The sequence below is a fragment of the Coffea arabica genome, chromosome 5c (genome assembly GCF_036785885.1).
Source record: "Coffea arabica cultivar ET-39 chromosome 5c, Coffea Arabica ET-39 HiFi, whole genome shotgun sequence".
Taxonomy (NCBI): domain Eukaryota; kingdom Viridiplantae; phylum Streptophyta; class Magnoliopsida; order Gentianales; family Rubiaceae; genus Coffea; species Coffea arabica.
This window is the reverse complement of record NC_092319.1, coordinates 9,539,790-9,563,367: the sequence shown is the minus strand read 5'-3', so window position 1 is coordinate 9,563,367 and position 23,578 is coordinate 9,539,790. Positions and strand designations below refer to the sequence as shown.

Here is a 23,578-nt window from a genome sequence, read left to right as displayed (position 1 = left end):
GAACCTTTTTCTTTGTTTGCGTGGACTAGGAGTCGTTCAAAAGGGTTTCTTACTTTTTTCCTTAAAAAATTCACTTTTTGGGTGACTTGGTACACCCTAACTCTATACCAAGTGGCGACTCCATTTTTCATATAAAAAACCCTTTTTGAACTATTTTTCTTGGGTCAAATCGTCGCATTTTCAAAAGTCCCATTTAGACCCATTTTTATTTTTATCAAAAAATTCACTTTTTCCAAACCAATAAAATCACAAAAACAATCATTTTATTTTTCCAAAAAAATGGGGCGCGACAGTGGGAGACCACTTGAACACACGCATTGCAAAGCCTTGGAACGTCCAGAAACCGCGCAGCCAACATCTATGAAAATCGTCTTCAAGGTCGAATCTGATTAGGACATGCCTGGGGTCAAGCAGTCCCAACGAGAAAGAACCTTTAAAGCCAACGGACATGAAGTCTTTCCGTAGACCCTCCATTGACGGCTTGCCACGGGAGAATTTCCCAATCAAAGCTAATTTTAGAGGAGATGATAAAAGGCGAACGTCCTCCGCAGAGAAGGAAACAGTTGGTTCACCACGGTAGTTTTCGCGGGGCTTGAGGCAGGAAATTGGATCAACAGCAACAGAGGAAGAGAGTATATCAGCAAAGGAGTGCTTCGAAGGCGTGGGATGTGGGGGGTGCCTTTCCCCCATGGGATGAAGGGCAGCCATGGCTGATAATCAGACAAGGAGGGAAGCGGCCTAGAGAGAATTTCGGGCGTATCTCACAACTAATCTTAACTGCTCGTACAAATCTTATAATCGTGCTCATGTTTTTCCCACATTTCCCTCACATTTTCCCCACTAACCAATAAAATTAAAACTCCCGAATTTTAACTAACAGATAATAACCAACCATGTCAAATTAATATCTGTAAATTCCAATTAACATCTCACATTTACTGACTTTACTGATAGTATTAACTAACAGTTATTACTGACATTCACATCTCACACTTACCACATTACTCATAGTAATAACTAACTATTAATTTAAGATATTCGCAACAGCGAAAGTCACATATCCAAAATTTAGGAGCATGTTGAAATTATAATTTTCATAATTCAATGTATTTTATTGCCATAATATAGTTTACTCTCGAAATCATTCACAAAACTGCTGCACACTAATCCAATTGACCCATTTAATTTGCCATCATATAAATTCAATACAATGAAAAAATTACGTATCATACATTTTTTCACTAAGGATAAATCTCAGTTACAAACATTTCAGTCAGTGACAAAGCCAAGTTTTTTTTTCTAGAGAGGCTAAAATGGGTACTCAGCTTTTATAATGGAGAAAAGTCATAAATAGTTAGTGTTTTATTGAACAATGGATTTATTTTTATTTCATCCGATAAATAGATTTGTTTATGCAAAAATGGGTACTCTGTTCTTATAATGGCGAAAAGCTATAAAGAACTAGTGTTTTATTGAAAAATCGAATTTTCATATATTTTATCCGACAAATAAATTGGTTTATGAGAAAATTGGTGTTAAAGAGGTGAAATTTTTCTAGAGGAGCTGAAATGGGTACTCTGCTTTTATAATGGAGGAAAGCCATAAAGAATTAGTGTTTTATTGAACAATAGATTTATTTTTATTTCATCCGATAGATAAATTTGTTTATGCAAAAATGGGTACTCTGTTCTTATAATGGAGGAAAGCCATAAACAGCTACTGTTTTATTCAAAACCAAATTTTCATGTATTTTATCCGATAAATAAATTGGTTTATGGGAAAATTGGTGTTAAAGAGGTGAAATTTTATGGGAAAATGATACTTTATGATACCAATGGATAACAGTTACAACACAATCACATATTTGACATTTTAAATAGTGAAGAATCGGTTCCGTTTCGATTACATATTTTTCGGGATATTTTTCAAAAATAGCACTATAGTCCTTCAAACATAAACTATAGGTACTGTATGTATATGCTATTCTTTTCCCTTTTACACCATTCCTTTGACTTATGTTCTTTCTCATAAAAGATTCTCATTCATTTTTTTAAATGGAAAAAAATTAATGAAATATGTATAATTCGAATAAAATACTATTTTAATTATTGCCATTTTGCTCATACGTTGCAAGACTGATAAGAAAACCGTAAAGCGTTGCTATTTTTATGAATGACAACTTTTCTCGTAAATGGCCTACTCCTTATATCTTTCATTTATTATATGTCAACGCACTTGCTTTTAACGAGCACTTTACATTTAATTTATTTAGTACTGTAAACAATGATATTCAGAATGTTTCTTTCCCCTTTAGACCAAGAACTTTGACTTGTGGATTTTTGTGCTCTGAGAAAAAAGATTTTCGCTTACCTTTTTTTTAAACTGCAAAAGAAAAAATCAATTTCCCCATAAATCTCAAAAATGCTTATTTATACACATACCATCAAGTATGTATACAAGTATAATAACTGTACTGACTAAGTAACGTACTCAGTTTTAATCAGTAATAATACATTTTTGTGTTATTTCAAATAACTCTAAATATGGGCTTCGTATAAGTTTTTTAAGCATAATACAATAGTATGACCATAAATTAGCATGTTTTTGTCATTAATCAAATTTACTATGTTATAACTAAAACTCATTATTTCTGTATAAAAACATATTTTTACTTCAAATAAACTTACTCCCTCAAAAGTATATTTGGGATATACTATTGTAATTTATCTCTTTAAAAAGTATGTTTTATATTACTTACAATTTACCTTTTCGATTGCAAAAGTTACTAATTTATTACGCTAACTTACTATTTTGAATGACAAATTTACTCCCTTATTTTTACCCATAATCCTATTCAAGTGGATAGGTCTAACAGGTAATCAAATGGTCGCTAAAATTTTTAGAACCTATTATATCATATCTAAAACTGTGTTGTTTACTGTATCGATAGTTATGGGACCATTTTCCTGGATGCTTAAGCTGAACACTTGGGTATTAAATTTATATATGTATATAAATATAATGAAGGCTTGAATCCTTTCGTTTACCTCCACTTTTCCTTCTTCCAAATTATTATCCCCCACGCGTATGCGATAATCATTTATTATTTCTTAAAATTTCGGTACCTTCTTTATGCACATTTTTTGTCCAAGGCATTTGCAACATTTTTCCATTGGTAATGGGTACATTTGCAAATACATAAATGCCTCTGATTTTAACATGCAATAACACTTCCTGGCCCAACTCGTACGGAAGTCAGTGTGCTTTCTGGTTGCATCCGCAGACGATTCTCGTAAATTTCCTCTTCACACGCTATACAACAATTTAACGTCTCCATTTAGATTGTATATAACGTCAACACGTGTCGCTTTCTGCGGGCCTACCATAGGCAGGTTCCCACCATAAAGGTTTCCCTTCCTTTCTTTTTATAAGCCTTGATCAATCAAGCAAGAATCTGCGACAACTTGAAAAGCAAATTCATAGAAATAATAGATGTCTTGTCAAATCATGCAATTTTCACATGTACGGGCAATAATTAAAATCAACAGTGAATTATTACAGAACAACTTAAGACAACAATTATTAGACAACAATTATTACGGCATTGAGATCAGAATTTGCAACTTTAGTGTGTACAGATAACTAGTTGTGGACGTATGTGTTGTACTTGCAATAACCAGTGAATGAACACTTAAAGTAACATATAATATAATCTATCTTGTTGGAAACATGAATACTGCACAGTTAGATCTGTAATCTAGTTCACATCATTTAGTCCTTTCACTTTCCCATACCTAGTCAAAGCAATTTTGAACTGTTTAAATCTCCCTACAACCCGCTAGTGCATCACATCTTCCAAGATCCAAAACTTGTATTCAAGTAATAGAGAATTAGAGCAGTACTCATTTTTTTTACCCTTTAGGAGAGGGAAATTAAGAGATGTGTTACCACAATAATGCAACTTTAAAAAATGTCAAAATTTATAGAAGAATTAATTCTTAGATTGTTCTACGTATAGACAATGCAACAAATGCGATATTGATCAGGGTTGCACAATTTTCACTTGCACATGACACATGATGTGTCTCTCAATTTGTGCACCTGGATCGCAAGGGGATTCAAAGCCATTACCAATTTCTAGTTGCACTAGTACGACTAAATATAAAACCAAAATATTTCATCAGTTAAAGAGAGCATACCATAAACACAACCTCGTGTAGTAAACGAGCTATTCTTAGAACTTACTATAAGCATGATGGTGCACTATACAAAATTTATTTGAAATCATCATTGCCATTAGAATACAAAGATACGTACATCAACTATATATATGCATTTTCTTTATTGATAGTCAAAAGTTTATTATTTTTATTCTTGTCGAAGATATTATCTCCTATGATTATGGAAGATATTATCTTCCATAATTATCTCCCATGATTATGAGAGATATTACCTCCCATGATTATGGGAATTTATTGCCTATAATCAATCAAATTTGAATAGATAGGATATGAGTTGATTATGTAATCCCTAAAATCATGGTTCTATTACCTTAAGTGGTGGCAGAACTATGATAGGGTTGTCCTATAAATGCCTACCTTGTAAGCATTTTTAGTGTGTGGGAAAATAAAGGAAAGCAGAGTTTTTTGTTCATTTTTCTTTTCTTTTAAAATTTACATGGTATCAGAGCTCCGGCTCTGTACCAATTCTTGCCATGAACTACCGAGCAGCCATGACTGGATCGACTGCTCACACAAGAGAAGACTCATCCTCGTCTTCAGTAGTTATCCAAACTACAGATTACTCCGCTTCAAATTCTTCTTCCCTACAAATAACCGTTCATAAATTAAATGGTTCCAATTATCTGGAATGGGCTCAATCCGTAAAACTGGCTATCGATGGCAGAGGTAAACTCGGCCACCTTACTGGAGAAAGTCAACAACCAGCTGCTGAAGATCCCAATTTGAAGAGATGCCATTCAGAGAACTCTCTAGTTATCGCTTGGTTGATAAACTCTATGGAACCAGCGATAGGAAAGCCACACTTATTTCTACCCACAGCCAAGGATGTGTGGGACGCTGTCCGGGATATGTATTCCGATATAGAGAATTCGTCTCAAATTTTCAATCTCAAGACGAAATTGTGGAAATCAAGACAAGAAGATAGAGATGTTACAATCTATTACAATCAGATGGTAACTTTATGGCAAGAATTGGATCTTTGTTATGAGGATGAATGGGACTGCCGTGCAAACAGTGTTCGATACAAGAAACGGGAGGAGAACGACAGAGTCTATGTCTTCTTGGCAGGACTAAATCAAGAACTTGATGAGGTGCGAGGTCGTATTTTGGGCAGGAAGCCTCTCCCCTCCATTCGTGAAGTATTTTCTGAGGTCAGAAGAGAAGAATCAAGGCGTAAGGTGATGCTAAAGTCCAAGGCAGAGGATGAAGTTGAGACTTCAGCATTGGTTTCTAAGGGGACAGATTTGGATGGAGATAAAAGAAGGAAGCCTTGGTGTGAATACTGTAAAAAGTCGTGGCACCCAAAGGACACGTGCTGGGAATTACATGGGAAACCATTGAATTTCAAGAAGAAAAATGGAGGTGATAGCAAGGTGTTGCAGACTGTGATTGAGGATTCTCAAAAGCAACAAACTGACTCTGAGACACCAGCCTTCACAAAGGAACAATTAAGCCAACTGTACAAACTCTTTAAGTCTCCACAATTTTCAGTCACTGAGCCAAAAAGCTTCACTCCTTTCTATTCTTTTGCTAAAATTGGTAATCCTTTTACTATTGCTCTTTCATGTAAAACATCAAATGCATCTTGTCCACGGATTGTATGGGTTATTGATTCTGGGGCCACTGACCATATGACTAGCTTGTCACAATTATTTTCTACCTACAGTCCATGTGCAGGCAATAAAAGGGTCAAGGTTGCTGACGGATCATTATCCGTCATAGCTGGCATAGGTTCCGTTGTCATCTCTCCTACTCTAACATTTCATAGAGTTCTTCATGTTCCAAAGTTATCATGCAATTTGCTGTCCATAAGTAAATTAACTAGGGATCTCATGTGTCGGATTAATTTTTTCCCCTCTTTTTGTGAGTTTCAGGAACTGATCACGGGGAGGATGATTGGATGTGCTAGAGAAAATGGGGGACTTTACTTCCTTGAAGATGGATCAAATATGACAACACCAATCAAAAACACATGTTACGGGTCCGTCTCTATTACTAATAATAAAGAGATTATGTTATGGCACTTTAGACTAGGGCATCCTAATTTTTATTACATGAAATACTTATTCCCAGATTTGTTTAAGAATAAAGATTCATCTTCCTTTCAATGTGAAATCTGCGAATTGGCTAAACATCATCGGTCTACATTTTCTATACATCCTTATTAACCCTCAAAACCGTTTTTTCTATTACATATTGATGTTTGGGGTCCCTCTAGAATTTCAACTTCATCTGGAAAAAAATGGTTTGTTACATTCATCGATGATCACACAAGGGTTTGTTGGGTGTATTTGTTAAGAGAGAAATCAGAGGTTGCAAGTGTGTTTCAAAAATTCTACAGCATGGTTTTGACACAATTTCAAGAAAAAATCAAAATTGTTCGGAGTGACAATGGAAAAGAATATTTCAATAAAATTTTGGGAAGTTTTTTTCTTGAAAAAGGGATTGTGCATCAAAGCTCCTGCAATGATACCCCACAACAAAATGGGGTAGTTGAAAGAAAAAATAAACATCTTTTAGAAGTGGCGAGGGCATTACTTTTTTCAAGAAATGTTCCTAAATATCTATGGGGCGAAGCAATTTTAACTGCTACATATCTCATAAACAGAATGCCCTCAAGAACCTTGAATTTCCAAACTCCTCTGAATTTTTTCAAAACAATTTATCCCATGTCTCGATTAGCATATGAAGTCTCATTAAAAGTGTTTGGGTGCATAGCCTTTGTTCACAATCATGAACAAGGTTGAAGTAAGTTAGACCCTCGAGCAAGAAAATGCATTTTTGTTGGATATGCACCCACGCAAAAGGGGTATAAATGCTTTGACCCCATTTCGAAAAAAATGTTTGTAACCATGGATGTAACATTTTTTGAAGACAAATCTTTCTTTGGAGATCCTTTTCAGGGGGGGACTCGGCATGTAGAAGAACTTGTAGAAGATGATGATGTTTTTCGTATTGAAAATCAAATTCCTGATCAAAATTTTGTTGATAGGAGAATTGATTTTTTTGATTTTTTAGAAGAATCAACAGCACAATTTCCTCAACAAGAATCTTTTCAAGATAATAATCCTGAAAAATCAAATGACACTCTTCAATTTGCCCGTCAAAAGGATTTTGAAAAACGTGAAAAAATTGATCAGGGATTAGAAGAGGATCTCTTGTCTTTAGTGCCAATAACAGAGTCGAATTCTCTTAGTGAAAGAGATGGGAATGTAACTGAAAAAACCTTGAAAACCTATGTCAGGAAAAATCATCGAGGAAAAGACAAAGCTCCCCCTTCTCTTCAGAACAAGGAATCCGAACCTAGGGCAGAATTTGATGTTTTTGAGTCATCAGATAAAGTTTCCTCTGATTCAAAGATTGCTGATTTGGATCTTCCTATTGCACTTCGAAAGGGAGTGCGTTCTTGTACCAAACACCCTATGACTAACTATGTCTCTTATGAAAAGTTATCCCCTACTTTCTTGACATTTACTTCACAACTTTCTTCTGTGGAAATTCCAAAGAATGTACAGGAAGCATTACAAGTTCCAGAGTGGAGAAAGGCTATTGAAGAAGAGATGTATGCTCTTGAGAAGAATCAAACATGGGAAGTAACAAACTTGCCACAAGGGAAAAAGACAGTAGGGTGTAAATAGGTCTTTACCATCAAGTATAATTCCGATGGGACATTGGAACGGTACAAAGCTCGATTGGTGGCTAAAGGGTTTACTCAAACCTACGGGATCGATTATCTTGAAACTTTTGCTCTAGTGGCAAAATTAAACACTATTAGGGTGCTTCTCTCAATAGCAGTAAACCTTGATTGGCCACTCCAACAACTTGATGTCAAGAATGCATTTTTAAATGGTGATCTGGAGGAAGAGGTATACATGGATTCTCCCCCTGGATTTGAAGGGAAGTTTCAGTCTAGAGTTTGCAAGCTAAAAAAATCGTTATATGGTCTCAAACAATCTCCTAGGGCCTGGTTTGAAAAATTTACTAGGTCGGTAAAGGATCAAGGCTATACCCAAGCTCAGAGTGATCACACCATGTTTGTTAAACACTCCAAGAATGGGAAGATAGCAGTACTCATTGTGTACGTGGATGATATCATCCTCACAAGAGATGACTTAATTGAGATGGAACGGCTGAAGAAATGTCTTGCTTCTAGCTTTGAAATCAAAGATTTGGGAACACTACGATATTTCTTAGGGATGGAGGTAGCTCGGTCCAAGAAGGGCATTGTTGTGTCCCAATGCAAGTATGTTTTGGATCTTTTAAAGGAAACAGGGATGAGTGGATGTCGACCTGTAGACACTCCTATGGATCCGAATCACAAGTTAGCAGATAAAAGATGGAACACTAGTTGATACTGCTCGATACCAAAAGTTAGTAGGCAAGCTAATTTACTTGGCTCACACTCGTCCTGATATAGCTTTTTCAGTGAGTGTTGTGAGCCAGTTTATGCATTCTCCATATGTAGAGCACCTTGATGCAGTATATCGAATTCTGAGGTACTTAAAAAGTACTCCAGGAAAGGGATTGTTCTTTAAAAGAGGAGATCGAAAGACCATTGAAGCTTATACAGATGCTGATTGGGCAGGATCAGTCATTGATAGAAGATCGACCTCGGGGTATTGTACCTTTGTATGGGGCAATTTGGTTACTTGGAGAAGTAAGAAACAAAGTGTTGTAGCTCGTAGTAGTGCAGAGGCAGAGTACCGAGCTATGGCTCATGGTGTGTGTGACATGTTATGGCTGAAGAGAGTTTTAGAGGAGCTGAAAAGACCTATTGAACTTCCAATGAGGCTCTATTGTGATAACCAGGCGGCAATTAGCATAGCTCATAATCCTGTGCAACATGATAGAACCAAACATATTGAGATTGACCGCCACTTCATAAAAGAGAAACTTGAAGGAGGAATTATCTGCATGCCATTCGTTCCATCAGCTCAGCAGATAGCTGACATTCTCACCAAAGGACTCCTCAGACCAAATTTTGAACTTCTTACAAGCAAGTTGGACATGATAAATATATATGCACCAACTTGAGGGGGGGTGTCGAAGATATTATCTCCTATGATTATGGAAGATATTATCTTCCATAATTATCTCCCATGATTATGAGAGATATTACCTCCCATGATTATGGGATTTTATTGCTTATGATCAATCAAGTTTGAATAGATAGGATATGAGTTGATTATGTAATCCCTAAAATCATGGTTCTATTACCTTAAGTGGTGGCAGAACTATGATAGGGTTGTCCTATAAATGCCTACCTTGTAAGCATTTTTAGTGTGTGGGAAAATAAAGGAAAGCAGAGTTTTTTGTTCATTTTTCTTTTCTTTTAAAATTTACATGGTATCAGAGCTCCGGCTCTGTACCAATTCTTGCCATGAACTACCGAGCAGCCATGACTGGATCGACTGCTCACACAAGAGAAGACTCATCCTCGTCTTCAGTAGTTATCCAAACTACAGATTACTCCGCTTCAAATTCTTCTTCCCTACAAATAACCGTTCATAAATTAAATGGTTCCAATTATCTGGAATGGGCTCAATCCGTAAAACTGGCTATCGATGGCAGAGGTAAACTCGGCCACCTTACTGGAGAAAGTCAACAACCAGCTGCTGAAGATCCCAATTTGAAGAGATGCCATTCAGAGAACTCTCTAGTTATCGCTTGGTTGATAAACTCTATGGAACCAGCGATAGGAAAGCCACACTTATTTCTACCCACAGCCAAGGATGTGTGGGACGCTGTCCGGGATATGTATTCCGATATAGAGAATTCGTCTCAAATTTTCAATCTCAAGACGAAATTGTGGAAATCAAGACAAGAAGATAGAGATGTTACAATCTATTACAATCAGATGGTAACTTTATGGCAAGAATTGGATCTTTGTTATGAGGATGAATGGGACTGCCGTGCAAACAGTGTTCGATACAAGAAACGGGAGGAGAACGACAGAGTCTATGTCTTCTTGGCAGGACTAAATCAAGAACTTGATGAGGTGCGAGGTCGTATTTTGGGCAGGAAGCCTCTCCCCTCCATTCGTGAAGTATTTTCTGAGGTCAGAAGAGAAGAATCAAGGCGTAAGGTGATGCTAAAGTCCAAGGCAGAGGATGAAGTTGAGACTTCAGCATTGGTTTCTAAGGGGACAGATTTGGATGGAGATAAAAGAAGGAAGCCTTGGTGTGAATACTGTAAAAAGTCGTGGCACCCAAAGGACACGTGCTGGGAATTACATGGGAAACCATTGAATTTCAAGAAGAAAAATGGAGGTGATAGCAAGGTGTTGCAGACTGTGATTGAGGATTCTCAAAAGCAACAAACTGACTCTGAGACACCAGCCTTCACAAAGGAACAATTAAGCCAACTGTACAAACTCTTTAAGTCTCCACAATTTTCAGTCACTGAGCCAAAAAGCTTCACTCCTTTCTATTCTTTTGCTAAAATTGGTAATCCTTTTACTATTGCTCTTTCATGTAAAACATCAAATGCATCTTGTCCACGGATTGTATGGGTTATTGATTCTGGGGCCACTGACCATATGACTAGCTTGTCACAATTATTTTCTACCTACAGTCCATGTGCAGGCAATAAAAGGGTCAAGGTTGCTGACGGATCATTATCCGTCATAGCTGGCATAGGTTCCGTTGTCATCTCTCCTACTCTAACATTTCATAGAGTTCTTCATGTTCCAAAGTTATCATGCAATTTGCTGTCCATAAGTAAATTAACTAGGGATCTCATGTGTCGGATTAATTTTTTCCCCTCTTTTTGTGAGTTTCAGGAACTGATCACGGGGAGGATGATTGGATGTGCTAGAGAAAATGGGGGACTTTACTTCCTTGAAGATGGATCAAATATGACAACACCAATCAAAAACACATGTTACGGGTCCGTCTCTATTACTAATAATAAAGAGATTATGTTATGGCACTTTAGACTAGGGCATCCTAATTTTTATTACATGAAATACTTATTCCCAGATTTGTTTAAGAATAAAGATTCATCTTCCTTTCAATGTGAAATCTGCGAATTGGCTAAACATCATCGGTCTACATTTTCTATACATCCTTATTAACCCTCAAAACCGTTTTTTCTATTACATATTGATGTTTGGGGTCCCTCTAGAATTTCAACTTCATCTGGAAAAAAATGGTTTGTTACATTCATCGATGATCACACAAGGGTTTGTTGGGTGTATTTGTTAAGAGAGAAATCAGAGGTTGCAAGTGTGTTTCAAAAATTCTACAGCATGGTTTTGACACAATTTCAAGAAAAAATCAAAATTGTTCGGAGTGACAATGGAAAAGAATATTTCAATAAAATTTTGGGAAGTTTTTTTCTTGAAAAAGGGATTGTGCATCAAAGCTCCTGCAATGATACCCCACAACAAAATGGGGTAGTTGAAAGAAAAAATAAACATCTTTTAGAAGTGGCGAGGGCATTACTTTTTTCAAGAAATGTTCCTAAATATCTATGGGGCGAAGCAATTTTAACTGCTACATATCTCATAAACAGAATGCCCTCAAGAACCTTGAATTTCCAAACTCCTCTGAATTTTTTCAAAACAATTTATCCCATGTCTCGATTAGCATATGAAGTCTCATTAAAAGTGTTTGGGTGCATAGCCTTTGTTCACAATCATGAACAAGGTTGAAGTAAGTTAGACCCTCGAGCAAGAAAATGCATTTTTGTTGGATATGCACCCACGCAAAAGGGGTATAAATGCTTTGACCCCATTTCGAAAAAAATGTTTGTAACCATGGATGTAACATTTTTTGAAGACAAATCTTTCTTTGGAGATCCTTTTCAGGGGGGGACTCGGCATGTAGAAGAACTTGTAGAAGATGATGATGTTTTTCGTATTGAAAATCAAATTCCTGATCAAAATTTTGTTGATAGGAGAATTGATTTTTTTGATTTTTTAGAAGAATCAACAGCACAATTTCCTCAACAAGAATCTTTTCAAGATAATAATCCTGAAAAATCAAATGACACTCTTCAATTTGCCCGTCAAAAGGATTTTGAAAAACGTGAAAAAATTGATCAGGGATTAGAAGAGGATCTCTTGTCTTTAGTGCCAATAACAGAGTCGAATTCTCTTAGTGAAAGAGATGGGAATGTAACTGAAAAAACCTTGAAAACCTATGTCAGGAAAAATCATCGAGGAAAAGACAAAGCTCCCCCTTCTCTTCAGAACAAGGAATCCGAACCTAGGGCAGAATTTGATGTTTTTGAGTCATCAGATAAAGTTTCCTCTGATTCAAAGATTGCTGATTTGGATCTTCCTATTGCACTTCGAAAGGGAGTGCGTTCTTGTACCAAACACCCTATGACTAACTATGTCTCTTATGAAAAGTTATCCCCTACTTTCTTGACATTTACTTCACAACTTTCTTCTGTGGAAATTCCAAAGAATGTACAGGAAGCATTACAAGTTCCAGAGTGGAGAAAGGCTATTGAAGAAGAGATGTATGCTCTTGAGAAGAATCAAACATGGGAAGTAACAAACTTGCCACAAGGGAAAAAGACAGTAGGGTGTAAATAGGTCTTTACCATCAAGTATAATTCCGATGGGACATTGGAACGGTACAAAGCTCGATTGGTGGCTAAAGGGTTTACTCAAACCTACGGGATCGATTATCTTGAAACTTTTGCTCTAGTGGCAAAATTAAACACTATTAGGGTGCTTCTCTCAATAGCAGTAAACCTTGATTGGCCACTCCAACAACTTGATGTCAAGAATGCATTTTTAAATGGTGATCTGGAGGAAGAGGTATACATGGATTCTCCCCCTGGATTTGAAGGGAAGTTTCAGTCTAGAGTTTGCAAGCTAAAAAAATCGTTATATGGTCTCAAACAATCTCCTAGGGCCTGGTTTGAAAAATTTACTAGGTCGGTAAAGGATCAAGGCTATACCCAAGCTCAGAGTGATCACACCATGTTTGTTAAACACTCCAAGAATGGGAAGATAGCAGTACTCATTGTGTACGTGGATGATATCATCCTCACAAGAGATGACTTAATTGAGATGGAACGGCTGAAGAAATGTCTTGCTTCTAGCTTTGAAATCAAAGATTTGGGAACACTACGATATTTCTTAGGGATGGAGGTAGCTCGGTCCAAGAAGGGCATTGTTGTGTCCCAATGCAAGTATGTTTTGGATCTTTTAAAGGAAACAGGGATGAGTGGATGTCGACCTGTAGACACTCCTATGGATCCGAATCACAAGTTAGCAGATAAAAGATGGAACACTAGTTGATACTGCTCGATACCAAAAGTTAGTAGGCAAGCTAATTTACTTGGCTCACACTCGTCCTGATATAGCTTTTTCAGTGAGTGTTGTGAGCCAGTTTATGCATTCTCCATATGTAGAGCACCTTGATGCAGTATATCGAATTCTGAGGTACTTAAAAAGTACTCCAGGAAAGGGATTGTTCTTTAAAAGAGGAGATCGAAAGACCATTGAAGCTTATACAGATGCTGATTGGGCAGGATCAGTCATTGATAGAAGATCGACCTCGGGGTATTGTACCTTTGTATGGGGCAATTTGGTTACTTGGAGAAGTAAGAAACAAAGTGTTGTAGCTCGTAGTAGTGCAGAGGCAGAGTACCGAGCTATGGCTCATGGTGTGTGTGACATGTTATGGCTGAAGAGAGTTTTAGAGGAGCTGAAAAGACCTATTGAACTTCCAATGAGGCTCTATTGTGATAACCAGGCGGCAATTAGCATAGCTCATAATCCTGTGCAACATGATAGAACCAAACATATTGAGATTGACCGCCACTTCATAAAAGAGAAACTTGAAGGAGGAATTATCTGCATGCCATTCGTTCCATCAGCTCAGCAGATAGCTGACATTCTCACCAAAGGACTCCTCAGACCAAATTTTGAACTTCTTACAAGCAAGTTGGACATGATAAATATATATGCACCAACTTGAGGGGGGGTGTCGAAGATATTATCTCCTATGATTATGGAAGATATTATCTTCCATAATTATCTCCCATGATTATGAGAGATATTACCTCCCATGATTATGGGATTTTATTGCTTATGATCAATCAAGTTTGAATAGATAGGATATGAGTTGATTATGTAATCCCTAAAATCATGGTTCTATTACCTTAAGTGGTGGCAGAACTATGATAGGGTTGTCCTATAAATGCCTACCTTGTAAGCATATTTAGTGTGTGGGAAAATAAAGAAAAGTAGAGTTTTTTGTTCATTTTTCTTTTCTTTTAAAATTTACAATTCTACTAATAGTTTCTCGAGTTACTCATATTATGAAGTTGAGTTCGAGAGACTAACAACAAGATTAATTTAGATAGGACAAAATACCTTGAATATATGGTACAAGTGGTTTTGTTTAGTCAATTAGAAACTCAAAAAATCTTAGTTCACATATTTTTATCTAACATATTTTTTATGCCCCTTGATCTAAGTTAGAAAAAAATGTTATTTCTGTATAGGTTGATAAAACTAATGCCCATTGTCACAACCTTCAATTGTTTCATATCTTTTCAGTATTAAAACGACTAAAAGAAGTACCAAGATTGTCTTTCCCATCTTTTTAGTATTCAAATGACTAAGAAGCACCAAAATTACTAATAAAAAAAATCAAGTTTTGGACAAAGTACACGAACATAGGTTATGAATAAGAAAAATATGGGAGTCAAACAATTAACATTTTGCAAAACATCATTTGGTGGGGTTCATACATATATCGAGAACTTCCTATTAATGATTTTAGAGAGATATGCATGTCTTAGCCCCGTACAATTTCTGTCTAAGTTGATATGGTATCTATTTAAACATATCTTTGATGTAAAACTTGCACATGCATTATCGGTAAAAATAGAACAATGCAATTGCATTTTACATCCAAAATTTTCTAAACTAACCATGAAAAAATAATTTTTTAACAAACAAGAAACTTCATCACTCCTATCATGTAGACATACACACATAGAGACAAAAATATATATAGACACACATATATATATGTGTGTATGTGTCTCTATATATCTATGTATATGTATATGTATATGTATATGTATATGTATATGTATATGTATATGTGCATGTATGTATGTAAGTGCTTTTTTTTTCAAAGACAGTCCCTTTTCTTTCCCTGTACCGATGACTTGCTTGTTTTCATAGAATACTTTTTCTTTTCAGTTAAACCCATTGGTATGCCATGATTATTATTTTTGTAGAAAGCAATTGTGTCATTGCAAATAGTTTCAAATGCAAAGAAACATTATATATGATCTCACTTAAGTGAAATTTTAAAACTAACTTTTACCATCAATATTTTTTTAATACCATCAATAGTATGAAAGAAAATTTCATATAGTAGTTTTATCTCCTTGACTAATTATCATCATATTTTCATATTTTTTAAGCACTAGTTAAAATAAATCTTTGATAAAACAAAGTTCCACATTGTCACTATTTTACATTGAAAAATTGAAAGTCCAAATGAACACTAATGATCTATAAATTAGGCCATATATAACAAAATAAATTATAATTTACTTCTCTTGAACAACTAAGAATTGTTCTGGTGACCGCTAGTTCAAGTCTCTCTAGGAATAAATGATCATTATCAACTAAGGGGGCGCATGGTTCATAAACCGGAATTGTAATTGGAATGGTATCATATACAAATAATTAGTATGGGTATGGCCTCCAATATATATTGCTTGGTAAACACTTTCTAGACTTAGGTATCAGAATAAAATATTTATTTTTTCTTTCTTCCTCGTTGCACGTGCCGCCAGAGCAGAAGAAAAGAACCAGAGCCAATCTTCATCTTCTTCTTTGGTCAAACACTATAAAAACCAGAGCCAACCACAGAAGAAAAGACACAAGACTAATAGCTAGTTTGGGAGATGAGATTTGAACAGAAAAGAAAGGAATAGAAGAGAAAGACTGCATCTCCCACATTTGAGAGTTTTAAGTGAAAGGAAAGAAAAAGAAACCGACGGAATTGGAAGGAGGAAAAAATAGCTACAGTTTAAAAAAAATTTCCGGCCCAAATCGGGCAGAAAGCAAAGGAAAGCACGGAAAGGCCGCAAAAAGTTTTTTAAATTGCCCATTCTACCCCTAAAAAGCTGTTGAATGAAATATTTATTTACTTATGTGTCCAAAATCACTTCTTTTCTTTCATAAACTCCCAAACAACATTAAAACCTCTTCCCTTCTTTTCTTATATTTTCTTTTCTCTCATAACTTAACCTTTCTCTTCCTTTCTTTTCTATCCTCAACTCACAAACTAGCTATAAATGAACATTAACGGCCTTCCCCGTTTGGTTCTCAGAAAGTCTAAAATCGAAAAAACAAGCGGAGCAGGAGAAGAAAAGAGAAGCAACAATGGCGGCAATCACGAAGAAGAAGACGATGAGGAAACTTCCCCTTTGGAATTTTTCCCCTTTTTCTCGCGATTTCTTCCCTTTTTTGGGTCAGTTTTTCTTAGCCTTTGGAATTCTATGAATTTCTAAGTATGCGTTTCTTTTCCTTGGAAATTTGGATTGTTTTGTGCTGAAAATTTGGAGTGTTGGTGGGGGTTGAGTGTGGTTTTTTTGGGGGAGGAGGGGGCGGAGGTGGCAGCAGTATTGGTGGAAGTGGGGTGAGTGAGATGGTGGTTGGGGATGGTGTTGAAAGGAGAAGGAGTCAAATTTGGTAATCAACCAAAACCTCCCAATATAGTCAGGAATTGAGAGTCACCAGATTTTTAGATTTCATTCCAATTTTCAATATCCATACCTATTTAACAAGCAACAAATATGGTAGCGATTTCAATTCTTGATTCCTAAACCCTTGTACCGAGCGGCACCTAAGCATTTCACCTAGTGAAGGCAAATGTAGGCAAACCGAAAACCTTTAAACGATGGGATTGGAATATTAGTTTCATTATAGAATTTGCTAATAGATTCTTGAAAAGAAAACTAGCAAGAGGATGGTCAGCATGTGAAAGATCAAGAGTAGGAATATTTCATCAAAATCAAGGCTAGTGATATTGTTTTCAAGAAAACGCTTTAAGCTATAAATGCAAAAAGAAAAATCCTAGACATCAATAATTAAAATTTCCTGTATAAAATCAGTGTTGCCTATAAAGATATGTAATGCTAGCGGAAAGCTAGAGAGGTTAGAGCGAATTCAATACCATCCGCTATGTAACGACAAGGTAAAAGAATTGTTAGATAATTTGGATGGTTTTGGAGTAGAAAACATAATAAAACATCAACAAAGAGTAACTAAACTAGTAATATAAATTCGAATCATAGAAAAAAAAATCTATAAATAAGTCAAAATTAAAAAATTAAACAAAAAATGATCTAACAACCAAATATATATTTTGGAATATCCAACATTTTGTTAGTTAAAACATTATTCATTATACTAGGTAACGATTGTTGTATATTTGTGAAATTACTAGTTATTGCATTTATAATAGCTCATATTTTCATTTTAAAAAATTTTAACCTTATTTTGAAACATAAGGGTAGTATTGAAACAAAAATTTTATCTTTCTTGCATTTTCTCCAAAGCGGCTAAATTGTTACAAAAAATATTAATCCAAGGGAGGTAGGTGATATTTTGAAAGCTTAATATGTGCTAAGTGATATTATGGGAATCATCAATGATATTGTGACTATTTTGACAATTTCGCCTAACTCCCCTGAGTTTTTGAATATTATATAGATTGAATGACTAATAGATCCAAAGGGGCGGGTACCAGCTTTTATTGCCTAAACGTGGTGGATTGTTGACTACAAAATTCCATGTCAATAATTAACAAAAGTGAGATGAATGTTCATCTCCAATATGGGGAAATTTAACTGATCCATGAAATATTCTAATGCTTTTGCTAGTCTTCTCATTTAAGGGGAGACAGCGGCGATAAGCGCGGGATGAACAAACCTAAGAGAAGATGCTGGAATGTGCTGGGCCAACCTCTTCATCATATTCATGCACTTAATCTTAGGTAATATAGATCTTAATTCTTGTGGGTGAAGTGGTACAGAAACATGCATATGTTAGAATATTACTAAATGAAGCTCAAACCCTGAATTTTTTGACCCATATTTGAATCCCGTGTTGTTGAAATTGGGATTTTATATCTGTACTTTTGTATTGTTAGATCATAGAAGAAATTGGACTTCAGCATAAAAATCCCAAGTTTTATATTAACTGCTACATTTACAAAATAATGGACCACTTATCGTACAAAATCTTTTTTATTTGATTTTTTTATAAAGTTAACTTATCATATAAAGTTAAGAACATAGAGATGCTGAATAAACTCAATATTAATTCTTAGTCGTGCAAATTCTAACCCAGCGGCCCACGCGTAATTCCACATTGAGTTTGACCACATTTATACGTATTTTGCTATTGGATTAATCATTAATTGATCCATTCATGCCCCATAAAATGGCTTAAATCAAGATTTGGTGAAGAGCAAAGTCACAAAAAGATTTTTTCAAGTTGCATGAGAAAGAAAGCGTAATTACAAAGAGGAAAAACATTCTTGGACTGGAATTGAAAATTGGTTTTTAAAGCAATTGAAGGTTTGGATTCAGGACTTTAACTTACATATAGTTGAGAGTATTCCCAAATAATGTCAACTTACATATAGTTGAGAGTATTCCCAAATAATGTCAAGGTATTATTTTAGCTCCAGCTCAACTTTCTACGGAAATATACGAGTTTAGCCTAAGAAATTCTTAAACTGTTGCGTTGATTTTGGAGGCCATGACTTCCAATTGATTCTATTTAGAGTTGGAAGAAGGGATTAGCCTAGAATCTCTTTTGCAATACTAAAAATGAGCATGTTTTAGGAAATATCTTTGCTCTAATTTCATGTATTGGTTTGATAAATCATAGAAAATTTCCTCTTGTTTTTGCAGCAATTCCAGTAAAATAGACAATAGCATAGCTAAACTACTATCTTCAAAGTTTCTGTTTGGTAGATTTATGATAAATATTTAATTTTTTATTTGCAATATACATTTTGTATAGATGCCAATCACTAAATTTTGTTCATCATAGTTTCTTAGAATATATTATATTAACAATCAAAATTTATCAAAGAAATTTAACTTATAAAAATATTATATTTTGAAAAAATCTATTCACATGCAAAGCACGTGACATATTATTAATTATTATTAAAAAAGAAACCACTTGGACAGGTTGAGCTACTGGCTTTCCACAAATAGTGTTATTATTTGGGAACCATATGTTATTTGTATCCAAGCTAAAAATATAAATATAGTACATTCGTCCATAATTTTCTGCAAATCCTTATACTATATAAGAACGAGTTTAGGGTAAAGATGGTTTTTAGATTTCAACCGTAAGGGGTGGGGTTATTTTTGGAATGTGAGAGTGTTTGAAATACAATTAGAGCATTAAGTACAAGTTATTACAGCTTTAATTTCGCTATAATTACTTATATAACCTTTCAGACATTTAAGGCTAGGGACAAGTTCGGTAAGTGACAATGTTTGGTGCCAAGTTGAGTATCAAGTACAACTGAATTAAACTTGTGTTTTGATAGAATTACATAAAAGGCCTTTTAATCATTTATTGTACTAACACCCAAACCTTCCAATTTCCCAAAGTCTTTCTCATCCGTTAAGGAATTAATTGGATGTTTACATAATTGGATTTTAATTACAATTAATTAAACTAATTATTACCTGAACAACCATTATCATAGTTATGCCCCATGTTCAGGCGATTGCCCTAAACAACCATCACCATAGTTATGCATCCATGTTCAGCCGATAGCCTTTCTTCTTTTTTCGTTTCACCTCTTTGGTTTTATTATGGTTATTAAATATTTGGTGGAAGGCATATCTTTCCTTTAAATTGAGGTGAACTCTTTGGGTTTGAGGTGGTTTTTTTTTTTGTGATTGGTTTATTCAAGAACTCCATATAGTTTGCTTTTTGATAATTCTAATTCCAAAAACTAACTAATTGTACTATTTTTCTGGTTCTTGTATTTGTGGAATAGGTTGAAGTTGGTATCAAAATCGGGCTTTGTTGCATATATCTTGAATAAGGTTAGCAATTTTATCACCTTGCTTATAATTCATTGAATGAAGTTGTGTAGAACTAATTTTTAAAGTAACGGAACTTATTTGTTCTTATAAATTTATTACTTATAAGTTATAGATATTAAGTCAAAGTTTAATTAGAACAGGGTATAACATGAGGGCATTGCAAAAGCAAGTAGGACGACGATCTTGAAGAAGTCCCTCCAAGCCTGAAGAAGATTGATTTGTTTTTGGAAGCATTGAAGCTCGTGCCACACTGGATCTAACACATGCTTAGTTTCATATCCCATCTTCTCCTCCTCGGCCAAGTTGCTAACATCAAATATTGCATTCATTAGACTTTCTGGTATGCCGTGATTTACCACCTACACGCATCGTCACATACTATGTATCACTTAAACTATGTATTTTGACAGTTCTAGAAAGAAGGGAATCTGAATTTATAGAATTCCCGGTGTCTTGTTGCTACTAAATTGCTAGGAATCCAAATTCCCAAATGAAAAAGAAAAAAAAAAGAAAAAGGAATGATCTGGTAGTTACCATGAAGAAGCCCCAAACTTGACATCTTCTTCCAAAGTCTCGGATAGTTTGAAGATGCTAATCAGTATTGCTCAAAGTAAGGTATGAAAAAATAATGTCAGGGATTGAAACTTGAGGTTCTGAGGCAATAGGCTTATGGGCGTAGGTGTTGCAGTAAGCATAGCAATAAGGGATGGAATCAAGGCCTGGTGATTCTGCCAGTAGTTTAATGCTTGACAAAGTTTTTGATGTTGAATAGAATTATTATGGCATTTTATATTATGGATAAAGTATGGTTCAAGCAGTTATTTTTATTTAGTTTTTCATATAATATGATTTGGAATTCAGCTTGTGCTTATTTTAATTGGAAATTTTATGATTGTAAAATTTATTAACTTAGAATTTTGTCCTTCATTGAAACTAAAAAAGAAAATTAATCATGCTACATAGTACTAAGATATAATTTGCACTCTATTTGCTTTCCATGTTATGATCTCATTCTTGTACTCTGTTGTTTATATAATTCGAAATACAAAAAATTTGCTTTTGTACTTTGGCAACTCGTTTTGTGATATTATTTAACATGTTATCTAAAAGAATTTGTAGTGGAACTTGAATTTGTGATATTATTTTGGGATTGTGAGGTTGTTTTGAGTGTAATTATAGTATTGAGTACTACTTTAGATAGCATGTGTATTATTGTATTTACTGAAATGTTCTTGTATTCTAAAAGATGCAGTGATGATTTGTTCAAAGGTTTGGGTAGTTTGGGAATGTGAGATTATTTGGTCATCTTTTCTACACTGGGTACAACTCATAATAGCTTTTTTATTGGTGTAATTACTTAAATGTCCTTGCAGAGACATTTATTTTGGTTTGTATCAATTATTACTGTTACTTTGCTATTATAACTTGAAGAACTTCAAACGTCATTTTCATCTCAATTAAAGTAAGGATAATGTGGTTTATTAAGGAATTTATGATTGAGCATTAGTTTCAACTTCAATTTTTCAAATGTTTGCCCCTTCACATTCTTCCGTTATGTTCTTTTCGTCTTCCGATAAATACTTATTTGTATTGCCATTATACTCTGGATTTCAATATGGTTCTTTGGTGTAGTTATTCTTGGTGGTTCAACTTGAGGTGAGGTTTCATTCTTTTGTTTTAATGGTATGATTTGCTTTGTAAAATCGTAATTTTTATTCTTAGCTAAATGCTTTCATTCCAAAATTGGATACTCTGTTAGCATAATTTAATATTGATATTATTGTTTCCCCACAAAGTTGATTGTTCTATACAATTTAAATGATTGTGATTTTGTTGAAATAGGTTTGGAGATACAAAACTTCCTCTTTTGGTCTACTTACATGGTGGAGGCTTTTTGATCAAATCTGCCTTCTCTCCTACATATCACGCGCACCTTAATGTAGTAGTTGCAGAAGCTGGTGTTATAGCAGTTTCAATTAACTATCGGCTCGCCCCCGAGCATCCTTTGCCTATTGCTTATGAAGATTCTTAGATTGCAGTCAAATGGGTTGCCCCTCATTCAAATGGTGAGGGTCCTGAGATATGGCTTAGGGATTATACTAGCTTTGATAGGGTGTTTTTTTGGTGGAGATAGTTCTAATGGCAATTTAACACATAACATGGCATCAAGGGTTTGGCTGGAGATACTAGACGGTTTCGATCTTGATGTGATTTTTCTCAATTGTCCTTATTTTTGGGGAAAAGATCTAATTAGTATCGAGTTAATGAAATTACAGGTAAAGGCCTATGTTAAGGGCATTTGGCATTATGTTCACCCAAAATCTACGGGGGTTGATGATCCATTGCTGAATTTTCGGATGGAACCAAACCTTTTGAGGCTAGGCTTTGTCGTTGCTAAAAAAGTTAGCTACTTTAATCAACAAGAATGTTGTGTAGATGCATCTTTAAGTGGATAAGCACTTTGTTTAATGCCATTAATCATTTGGGTATATGTTTAAAGTTCATTTAGTTTTGTTAATGAAAAACTCATATATAAGTGTTTGTTTCAAAATATATGAACTGAGCAAGATAGCATGCATAATTTCCTTCTCTATCTTCCAGTATATATTAGATATTTTGTTACTTCATATTATTACTTAATGTGCGTGAGTTTTTTTATATTCATTTAAACTGCTGTAAAATCTTCTTTAACTACAGACACTAAATACCCGCGCGATACGCGGGTATTCCCCTCCTAGTAATTATACTTATATATATATATATATGAAATTTAAGATTTTATTAAATTTTAGTGATTTAATATATTCAGATTTTAAAATTTCAAATTTCATATTTTATCCTTCACACTTCAATTTTATCATACGAAACCTTAGACCCTAAGATGATTCCGTGTTCGTTACGCGACAATTGATTGATTGACGAAAATGCCAAGAAGAAAGTAGGAACTAGAAAGGTCCAGGAAAGACACGCTGTAATAAGGTGGCGACGACAACGAATGGAGACGTAACACGTAGGCTGGGAACGTGAGAGGCTGTACTATGTGGGACCGCGAATTGTCAGCCTAGATCGGATAGCTTTGGGGAACGTTAGGGTTGGGAGCTGTGAGGAACCCAAAGTGAAGACGTGGCACGAAGTTATTGGACCGTGATGTTTCGAGATACACAATTCGGGTGACAGGGATGAGCCTATCTCTCTCTTTATTCTGATCTCTATTCGGTGGGCTCCAATTCCCGTCCCACTGATTGCTGTTTCTTTCACAG

General features: G+C 35.1%; 1 long non-coding RNA gene across 1 annotated transcript; it reads left to right on the top strand.

The window, feature by feature from the left end:
• The first annotated feature begins 20,179 nt into the window (after nucleotides 1-20,179).
• Nucleotides 20,180-22,616, top strand: LOC140007427 (uncharacterized). The gene is made up of 3 exons (XR_011814737.1): nucleotides 20,180-20,318; nucleotides 20,459-20,658; nucleotides 22,161-22,616. It is a non-coding gene; the product is annotated as an uncharacterized lncRNA (long non-coding RNA).
• Nucleotides 22,617-23,578: the final 962 nt, after the last annotated feature.